Source organism: Pezoporus occidentalis, unplaced genomic scaffold (genome assembly GCF_034315485.1).
Source record: "Pezoporus occidentalis ecotype Australia unplaced genomic scaffold, CSIRO_AGI_Poc_V1 ctg4, whole genome shotgun sequence".
Taxonomy (NCBI): domain Eukaryota; kingdom Metazoa; phylum Chordata; class Aves; order Psittaciformes; family Psittacidae; genus Pezoporus; species Pezoporus occidentalis.
In genome coordinates, this window is record NW_026915724.1 from 20,168,316 (window position 1) to 20,178,761 (window position 10,446).

General features: G+C 43.0%; 1 protein-coding gene across 4 annotated transcripts in view; it reads right to left on the reverse strand.

Moving 5' to 3' along the window:
- Positions 1-3,320, reverse strand: part of DLGAP1 (DLG associated protein 1) — a 406,126-nt gene extending 402,806 nt beyond the window's left edge. For 2 of the 4 annotated variants that reach the window (XM_062632911.1, XM_062632910.1), the window contains exon 1: positions 3,184-3,319. The gene's annotated coding sequence lies outside the window, so the exon portion shown is untranslated. Of the gene's footprint in view, positions 1-1,923; positions 2,028-3,183 lie in introns of those variants that run through there. The other 2 variants (XM_062632909.1, XM_062632912.1) reach the window with 2 other exon arrangements.
- Between the last annotated feature and the right edge of the window lie 7,126 nt (positions 3,321-10,446).

The window sequence follows — 10,446 nt, forward strand, 5'->3', positions numbered from 1 at the left end:
CACAGTTAGAGCTAAGAGAGGTCTTCAAATAAAAAGTCTGATGTGGAAAACAAGTTATCTCCTGAAATCCCACAGTCAAATCAGGTAAGTACAGAAATGCTGAAATACGATGCAGGCGGAAGGGAGGATGCTAGCGGGGACAAACGCAGAGGCTGTGCTCATCCAGTGTAGCCTCATTCTCAATAGCAGCTTTCTGGAAGCATGCGACAACAGTAAAAGCACGCCCCAGTAGACAAAATTACCACCAAGAGGAAGGTGCCAACAAATGCTGCTACAAGTTAAGGAATGGGTAGGCGTCTAGTCTTGACCTATGGTGAGGGAGAAAATCCTCTCCCTCTTGTTACCATGGTGATCCCCTTTTCAGGTTTCTTTGGATAAGCTTTGTGCACAAGTGTAAAATTTGGTATAAGAGGAGAACAAGTATTAATTATGTGCTCCGGACAAAAATAGCCTTATTAAATCTCAAGAGATAATACAACAGAGGCTGTAAAAATTGTTTGGTTACAGAGATTAAGGGCTGAATAAACTATCTCATGTTAAAGTGCCTTGAGCTCCATCTTCTTAAAACGGCAATGCCAGCCTGAGGGTGTTACACCTGCCAATTACAATTTGGGTGAGAACTTGAGATCCTGTATGGTATAAGACTGGAGTGAAAATTAAAACAGAAAAAAACCCTGCATGGAGGCTGCATACTACTGTTCCTTGGTACAGGATTGCCTTTATTTATTACACCATTTTATTAATTATTCATGCAGTTCTTTTTCTATTTCCAGGAGGCAACATCACTAGCCAAGCTCTACAGTACAGAGATGCAGCACCTTTACAGGATGGACATTGCAAAATCTAACGCAAAGAGATTATACTGATACACTTGCAAGCATTAATCCCATGAGACATAGACCAGAATAAGCCTTGAATTGAACAAGCATATTTAACAGTTCTGATGAAAAAAATTTAGAGCAGAAAAAAAAAAAGAGGAAAAAGAAAACTTTAATTTAGGAGTGTGTATATGCATCTAATTGAACACTACTGTAAGCTTTACTTTGAAATCCTTGATTTCAGATCTATTTCATTACCTCTCTAATAAACAGTGTAATTTCCTCCCAAGCATAATTTTTTTCCCATAGGCTTTCAGTAATTTATGCTATCTAATCTTAAACTCTGAAATACACAGTATCGGATAGACAAGCTATACAGAAGACAAGGAACTACACTGTTGCCATTAACAATTTCCATTTTTCCTGTGATCATTATTATCAGTGATAAATTTATCTTTAAGTATATATCCTTTAGACTTCTGGATCCTCTGGATCAGTGAACACAGACCAAACTTGAAACATCTTTTAACTGAGGGGAAATACATGAACTGTACACACCGGACCCACATACCAGCAGAAACTAGTGTTGCCTTTTTAAAAGGTGTATTAACATTGAAATACAATCCAACACAACCGGCTAAGCATACACTATGCCTACCAGCACACCTACCTTTTATTTGAAAGTAGACTACATAAGTTAAACAACTATTTTTTGTTTAAAAAGTAACGAATTTCATATACTGTCCACTACATATCTCACCATTTTTGCTTCTGTTACTATTTTTCTTTGGTTGGTTGTTTTTTTTTGGGGGGGGTGGTTTTTTGTTTGGGTTTGGGGTTGTTTTTTTTTTGTTTTTTTTTCTTCCTGAATTAACAGTATATTTACATATGTCCCTGGCAGATGTATAAAACAACATGAAACGGGATTACCCCAAATCAATCAAGTGCTCCCTGTTAAATATTGATTACTCCATAATTTTTCTCCGACATCAAATGAAACCATCAACCCCCTTTGAAAACTAGCGTGGTGTGACAGCTTCATCGCTGGCATCCTGAGCCGGGTTTAGTAACAGCAGCAAGAAAGAAGAAGGAAAGTCGCAATTACCTAAGGGACCCAGCCAAATTCCCGGCTTCCCAGCGGAAGGGAGAACGGGACGGTGGGGACGGCGGCCCCGCACCCAGCAGCCGCTCGGCCGCCCGCACACACACACGGCCGCCTGCACGGGAAACGCTGCGCATCGGCGCGGTAGGGGAGGCCTGCACCTCCCGGGATGCGCCCTAAATCCCCGACGGCCCAGGCGATCCCCGGGACACCTCGCCGCTAAACGGCCGCACCTGTGCCGCTCTGGGCCCCGGGCAGGCTCAGCCGTCCTCCCGGGGCCCGGCTCCGCAATGCCGCCTTCCTCCCATCCCCTGCTGGCCTGAAACGCTTCCCCAGGCACCGCGCCTCCGGGGAAAGTCTGGGCCAGGGGTCTGGGCGAGCCCCGCGGGACTTGGCCCGTTCGGCGAGGCTGCCCGGTGCGGTACCTTCTCCCTGTTCCCGGGGATCCCCGCGCCACTCGGGCTTTGCTGGAAAGGGAGATGAAGGGGGCAAACATTCACCCCGCTTCTCTTGTCCTGCCGAGGAGAGACACGGGACGAACTCGCCCTGAACAACAGGCGACATCTAGTTACAGAGCCTGCATAAGGCTGCGGAACGCGAATCCGCTCCCTAGTCTGGTCCGGGTAGCCGGCGGCCGCGGAGCGGGGCCCAGGGCTCGCTCGCCTGCTCCTCGGAGACGGGGCGCCCCCCGGGGCGGAGAAGAAGGATCGCAGTCCTCGGAGGCTGCTGAAACACCAGCGAAGGGGGAGATAAAAGCCCCCACGATGCCAGGCCAGCTAGAAATTACTCATTTCAATGATGCAGCAAACAACGGTGTGTCTGTGCGTCTGTGCTGGGGGGTTTATGGTGGCGTCTAGTCCTCCCGTTGCCACTCTCCAGCCCTGATTAACACCGTACAGGTTCCCTGCCGAAGCGGAACGCTCTCTCTCTTCCGCGCACAGAGCAATTAATAGCAACCTTCATCCCGCGAAACCTTCGCCAAGCGCTCCCACATGCTCGCAGCCCGCGGTGGCAACTGCTGGGAGCACAATAACGGGAACCTCTCTGCCTCTCAAGGGGAAGTGAGGGGGAAGGGAGCCAAACCTCCCGCGGTAGAACCCGATCTCCGAGGACGAGCAGTCCCGGGAGCCGCGGGGAGCGGCAGCCGCCGACGCGGCGGGAGGGCAGGCTGCCTGCCTGGCAAGCGGAGGGCGTACGGCGCAGCACGCTGCCAAAACACCATCACCCACCGGCATTGTCAGCAGACAGCACGCAAGCATTTACCTTTTTATGCCCGCTGTCCGTCAGTCAGGCGCTTGCGGGAGAGAAGAAAAGACAGGAAAGGAAAGGAGGAGAAAGAGACAGAGGAATCTAGAGAGCGAGAGGCGGCTGCTAATCCCCGTGTAGAAAGACTTCCAGCAGCAGCAGCGTGCATGTGCGTGTGTGCCCGGAGTGGAAGCGCAGCCCTCCTGGCGATGCACCGGCTCTTGCACCGAAGTACTGTCATGTGCGTATCTCGGTGTGTGTACCCATGGAGCAGGGAAGAAAAAAAAAGGGAGACGGGGGAGACCAGTCAGTCAGTCAGTCACACGCCCGGCTGTGCGCTGCTGGGGGGGAGGAGGAGGAGCCCAGTGCTCCCCAGCCCAACCGCCACTGGAGCCGCTTGCTACTACGGCGGCGGCAGGGCCCCGCAGAGAGCCGGCTCCGCACGCCTGCCCTTCCCCTCCTGCTAGCAAGGACGTGTCTGCGGGAGAAACCCCTCAGGGCCTCTGTCCCCGGGGTCCCTCCGCAACCCGCGCTGCCCGAGACAAGCGGGAAGCAGTTAGAAAGAAAAACATCCCCCTGTTTCTGCCCTCAAAATACCGCCCGGCGCGTCTCCGCAGCCTCCGAGGGGGACAGGGCTGCGGCACATCCCGAGGGGGAGGCAGGCCGAGCCGTGCCTCCCGGAGGGACAGGGGCTGCCGGCAGCACCGCGGGGGGGGGGGGGCGCGGTGTGTCCCCGGGGATGCAGCTGCAGCCGGAGGCAGAGAGGTGACGAGCGGATCCCCCCAAAAAGACCGTGGGTCTGTTCTCGTCCGAGAGGGGTGCCCGGCAGAACGGTTGTGAGTCTGGAGGGGGTTTGCGGGAGCTGTAGATGTAACTGTAAATAAGTGTGTTTGCGGGCACTGGGACTGCTAACGCGGGGAAAGGTTGTGCTGAGCCATGCCACAGTGCAGATGCCCTGGTACTCGCGTGTCCAGTCAGGTACATTCAAATTTCAATGGCGGTATATGACTGACTAAAAGGTATTTAAGCCTTGGTGATACGTTCTAATCAATTATTTGCTACATATTAAATATTATATCCAACTTTTGGATATATGGCCACATCTATGCATATAAATGAGATTTTGACATACAAGTCATGAACGAGCTAAAATAAAATGAGCAAATTACTGTTATAGTCCTAAATTTAACTAGTAGGCCGTGCCAGCAAGTTTCAGGATGTGATTTCTTTAAGCCCCAAGCCAGCAAAAGTTTGTGTGAGATGCCCTTGATATTTTACTCTTTGTACAAAATGCATAATCTCTATGGACCAAAAGTTACTCTTAGTAGTGGAAAAAGGTTTATTAAATGACAAGGCTGGAAAAAGCTTTAGTGGGGATATCAGGTATACTGCTTATACTAAATTTTTGTTACTTTGTAGTGGACAATGTAAACCTAATGTCAGGAGTAAAACAAGGAGGAGAGGAAGTGTTGACATTTTGATGACAAATGTAGGTCACATCTACAGGCTAGGTAGGCTAGCAAATTCTGATGACTGATAATTGCATTAATTAGCAAGCAAGCAACCAATTGAGTGGGAGAAAAAAAATGGTCAATCTGTTTAAAAAATAATTGTTGGGAGTTTTTTCTAGCTGTAAACTTAATAGGCAGGGTAGAGAGGAAATAGCTGAAAGGATTGCTCATCTTGTTGAGATTTAGCAGTTCATGATAAAATATTTTGAGACTTCCCAAAAGTCCTGCCATAAAATCAGAAAGACCAAATTTGTTGCTACTGAGTTGTATAAATCAAGTCAGCATGACATCATTAAAAAAAACAAACTGCACCCCAAAGCCATATCATGTTTGTTTTGTTTATATAAAATAAAGATACACATACCCTTTTAGTTCTTCAACTGAAACAGAGATGCTGAATCTCAGCTAACTCAAGTAAAGAAGCTAAATAGTACAGGGCTTATTATTCTTTCTGGTGTTTACATATACAGCACTATTCTATGCAGCATATTACTTTGTCTCTTAGCAAGAATTTTTTGATTTGTCATCATGAGCTGTATTTTCAAACTAGTTTCAAATCTGGTATAATCTGCTGTTTAAAATACGATGATCTGTGAAAACCTCATCTAGAATTTATGTAATCTTTCCAATGTAATTATGTGAAGATTTAGCCTGCCCTCCGTAGGCCTGTGAAGTCGTAAAGCAGATTTAGTCATTGTGATAGTTCTGTGAAAATATTTTTACCAAATAGGTTGATTACATTACTTAGTAGAACAAGATAGTAAAGAAAAGATATAACATGTATTTTTTGGGCTTCATACAAACTTCCAGAATATGAAGTAGACCGAATTTCCTTTGAAGATTGAAGAATAAGAAGGAAAGATGAGACATTTGTGCATAAAATTAGCCAACCTCAAAATAAAATCTAAAGCATTTAATCACTTTCTTGCACGGTCCTTGTTTGTCTGACTTCAGTCTGACTGGGCTGCAAGGGTAAAAGAGGGAAGTCGTTATAAATTCTCTCCTCAGCTGATCTGGAGGAAACTGCATCTTGGAGGAATAAGAAATTCAAGCTGCTTTACATAATGACGTAGATGGTCTTTGTGGGCCATAAGTATTTTGATCTTAGGCTTAATACTTGTCTGTAATGGTAGTCCTAGTACTTGTGCGTGTTTCAGAAGACATGCAACTTGGAGAGGAGATTTGCTCCAGGGTGGGAGCAAATATTTTTCATGGCCTGTGTGAGAGATGGCACAATCGAAACTTAGAGGAGGCTGAGAAGCAGGGGATTTCAGTAAGGACAGTAAACAGATGCAGGTGAACCCGAAATAAAGAAGATGCCAAAGCCTGGAAGAAAAATGTTCCAAAATAGGTTTTAGATCAGAAAAGTAGGAATCAGAAAGGAACATTTTAAACAGTGGAGATGAGGTTCAGTACTAAAATCTTCAGCTATCTGCAATTTATCAAATTGCCCCCGATGCAAATGTCCTTATTATATGCTATACTCACACTTTGGTCTCTTTCTTGTTGGAGGAAGTTCTCTTTGCTTTGACTGATGGTGAAAGAGGTCACGATATGGTCTGTCATTAATACATAATTAAACTATATGCATGCTTACATGAACTTCTAACACATGCTGGTATTTACCACCTTGCCACCTTTATTTAAGTTTGAAAATTCGGTTAGTTTTGTGTCTCACTGCCCTCTGCTGGAGAGCAGGTCAGAACCGCTCCATGAGGTCTTAGTACGTACTTAGAGCCACGACAGCTGGTGGTTGTCCTCATTTGTTGGTGAATCGTCTTTCTATGAATGAGCTTTACAAGTGTGAAGGTGTGGAAGGCCAGCGTCCATAAGAAAATTTCTTTTTTCTCTGGGAATTCAAATAATTGCTCGTACAATCTGCTGTCTGCAGTTGACCCAGGAAAACTGATGACTGAGCAATGGTTAAGATTTTAACATATATGTCTTCCATTAACTTCTGCGGAAGAGGCATTGCAGATATGCTGAAAATCTTGAGCAGTGCTGTTTTGATAGTATTTGACTGTAACTTTGTAGATAACCTCATCAAGTTTCGTGACTAAATCCTTTGGTTCATTCTCCATTGCATTACAACAAGATTTTCTCCATCCCTTTTCCTACTCTGGCCTTTCATGCCTCTCTACTTACCTTTCACTGTCTATATCAATACTGCCAGACTATCATATATGGGTTGTTTTATTTGCATTTTCCTCAGTATGGGCAGTAGCAGAACAACTGAAACAAGGAGAGCACGGCAGTGATATTCTCCCAGTTCCCCCATGTGCCATTTCCTTCACCTACTGCCACAACAACTCATGCACATCAAGAGCAGTTTCTGTTGGAACACAGTGAGTTTTCCAGCTGGGCGGGCACACATATTGCCAAGGCACACTGAGAGCTGGGGATAATGAGGCCTGATCAGAGTGTACAGTAAAGAAAGTTTCGGTATCTAACTCAAAATATGCCTTCTACGCTGTAGGTGCCAGTAGTTTCTATGCTAATTTTTAACTACACATCTAGGTCAAATTTACTCTTGTAAAATGAGTGCTCTTCTCATTCACTTGTGGCATCAGCTAGTGCTTCAAGGTAGCATTCTGAATGTGACTGTAAGGGTATCTTCAGCATGGCCAAATAATAGGTTTGGTGGTTTCTACCCTTAATCTGATTAATGGCAGAGCCATTTAACCTGTGCTTTCTCCTCCCCCTTGGAGTACCCCGAAGCAGACATCTGCCTATGAAATTTTATTTAAAATATTTCAGCTTTCCTTATACTATAAACGTCTTTCACTGAAAAGGGTTAGTGTCCACCACAGCCATTGGAGGTCTGGTTGTAGTATTTTATTGTGTTGTACTGAAGGCAGTAATGTCCTAGGTGGATGAATTGTGTGGGTTGCCTCATTTCATGTTGCCTAATTATTTGCTATAAAAAGCACAGCAGCAAATTCCATTCCCTGGCCTAATGGATAACATGGTGGAATTAATAGGGCATGGAGTGGAGTTGTTCCCAGTGAGTAACTCCTAAATGACAGATGTATGCCAAGGAAAATGTAAACAGGCTCACCTTGTATAACCGCATCGACTATTGACTGGTCACTTAAAGATGGATGGTAAGAAAGCCTGGAGAGCCACTGGTTACTCATCCAGAAAAATTGGAAAAGAGTAGCAAGTAATCCAAATACAGTGTAAGTCCAGAATAACTACTTACTACAGAGGAAAAAACCCTTCAAGATTCTCATGGGTTTACAATTAATACATATTCTTCTATAATTTCGAAGTAAAATAAGTACTTTGTTAACGGTTATTCTTGTGACCTTTAGGCTATCAAATACAATTCCACAAAACTCGTGACTTTCAACCTGTATCAGGAAATAAGTCAGAAGTCTTGGGAGGCTTCTCAAAGGGGACTCTGTTTTAGAAGATGTAAAATAGAAGACATCTTCCCTGCCACACGCCAAATCTTTGTTTGATATGAGAAACAAGCAAGTTGCTGTGATTTTCAGGTATCAGGATGTATTTTTCTGGTATAAACAGCAGTATTCTGGATAAGCATAAAGAGAGAGGAGGAAAAAAATATTTCAAACCAATAAACCAATGAAATTCCTTCAGTTGAATGAGAATGCTTTTCCAGACATTGAGATACAGAAAAGCCCTGAGCAAAGTGCAAATCAGTTTGTAAACATCTGCATCAAGAAAGTACATTCTATTTGTTAAGTAAGGAGGGTTATAATAACTTAGGATATCACGTTTTTTAAATACAAGCATATAGTTCTAAAGTGGAGTGCAATTCAACCATGGGAGAATTTTTGCTCCTTTTGACAGAAAAGTGGGGAAACAGGGAAGGCTTTTTAAGAACTTTATATGAATGAGAAGACTAGTAATTATGTAGAAAACTGTCTCTCACTCAGGATTTTAAGTGAGGTATTTTTAGATAAAAAATTATTATTAATTGCATTAATTCCTGAAGAGGCAGCACAAATAGCACAAAGAAATCAGAGCCAGCTGAAAACTACCATAACTAGTTTGTACAGAAACCACGAATCTCTACCATGTGAACTAGGTAAGAACTCCTTTCTTACAACAGGTAATAGGAGAAGATACTCTGCTCTACTCAGACCAACTGCACATCAAAAAGCCCACAGCAATCAACTGAGATAAAAACTGAGACCATGGCTTCATTTTCCTAATGACGCTATCAGTTCAAACATTGTTGAGGATAAAAGACTAGTGAAAGCAATATTCTTAATAAATAAGTTCATTAATGATTTAATAATGTACAGCATGAAGCATGATAAAAAAAAGAAAAATTATCACTTCTGTATTGCAGGTGGAAAGTTGGGTAACAATAGAAGCAGAAACAAGAGCTGGACTCCTATATTCTGGGTTTTGATTTTAACAGTAGGGTTATCATTTGTATCTAGCGTGGTCCATTTTAGTGACCAAAAGATTTTTAAAATGAAGGCCTTCACTGGTGTCCTGGAGAGAAGTTCTAAAAGCATTCAACAGGGCTTTCTGATGTGACAGCTCAACTCTCTCCTTCAATGGCTGGATATAAAGGAGTGATAGCTAGATTTTTCTAGATTTAATGTGCAATAATCTTGTAATTTATATGGTAAGAGGTGGGGTGATAGCAGTTGTCTGCATTCTTATTAAGCCTATCCCAGGGTGAGAGGAATTGAGCATAAAATGTGCATTAAAGCAAAAGGGAAGACAGCCAAAGCTTTAGAGATGGAACTATTAATTTTACTGAGGTTTGGAGTTTTTTTTGTTAGGGTTTTGCTGTTGTTGTTGTTTTGGGCTTTTTTTGTGTGTGTTTTTTGTTGTGGTTGTTGTGAGGGTTTGTTTGGTTTTTGGTTTTTTTTTTTTACTTTATGGAAAAAAGAGGCAACAGTTTCATTTGTTAACTCTTTTTCACTATCCTTTCATGTAAATCCAAATAAATAAGTGGTAAGCACTACACAACTTCCAAAAGGTCCCAAAATTCAAGATTAAACTCACGTTTTTACAACGTGTTCAGTTCTTTTTTGCTTTGTGCCTGGAAGATCTGCTGCTGTCTCACAGGGTGTTCCTGAGAACAGCTTTTAACAGGAACTTCTAACAGTTAGATTCCAGAAAGACCGATAATTAAGACTTACATCAATAAAGGTGTCAGTCAAGTATGGGAAGGGAATTATTTTAATTATTTTAAGGCACTATAAAGAGCTGATAACGTCAATGAAGGTAGCATACATGGGTATTTCAGGCTTGTTTCTCCTCCCATGGAAGTCAACAGGAGTGTTATGATGAAAGTAGCAGCAGAGTAGGATAATAAGATATCTCCTCAGATTATAGGAAATACTATTTCCTGTTTTCCATCTGTGAGCTGTAAAGTACTGCATGCATATAACAGTTACAATGTAATTATAATTAAGCATCATCTTTTGTGGAAGGTCTGCAGTTAAAATAAAGACAAATCAAGGACTACACAGGAAGAAGCTGCTCATGATATTTTTAAAAAATGTATGAGAACATATTCCAATATACTTCTTTCTCAAGTAGAAGAAAGTTTTCAGGTAGTGGTAAAATTCAACAGTTCATAAAACAGGGTCCTGGTATGGAAGGCTGTGATAAAAGTTTTGGGTTAGTATTAGCAATTTAAGAAGTGATGACTTGTCAGATCTCTTGAAATCCCCGCACTTTTGAGTTTCATCAATTGAATTCTACCTGCGCTATTCCAGAAAAGTCCTTTCTTGTTGAAGTATACATATATAGTTGCAGTTACTACAGGCATTATGAA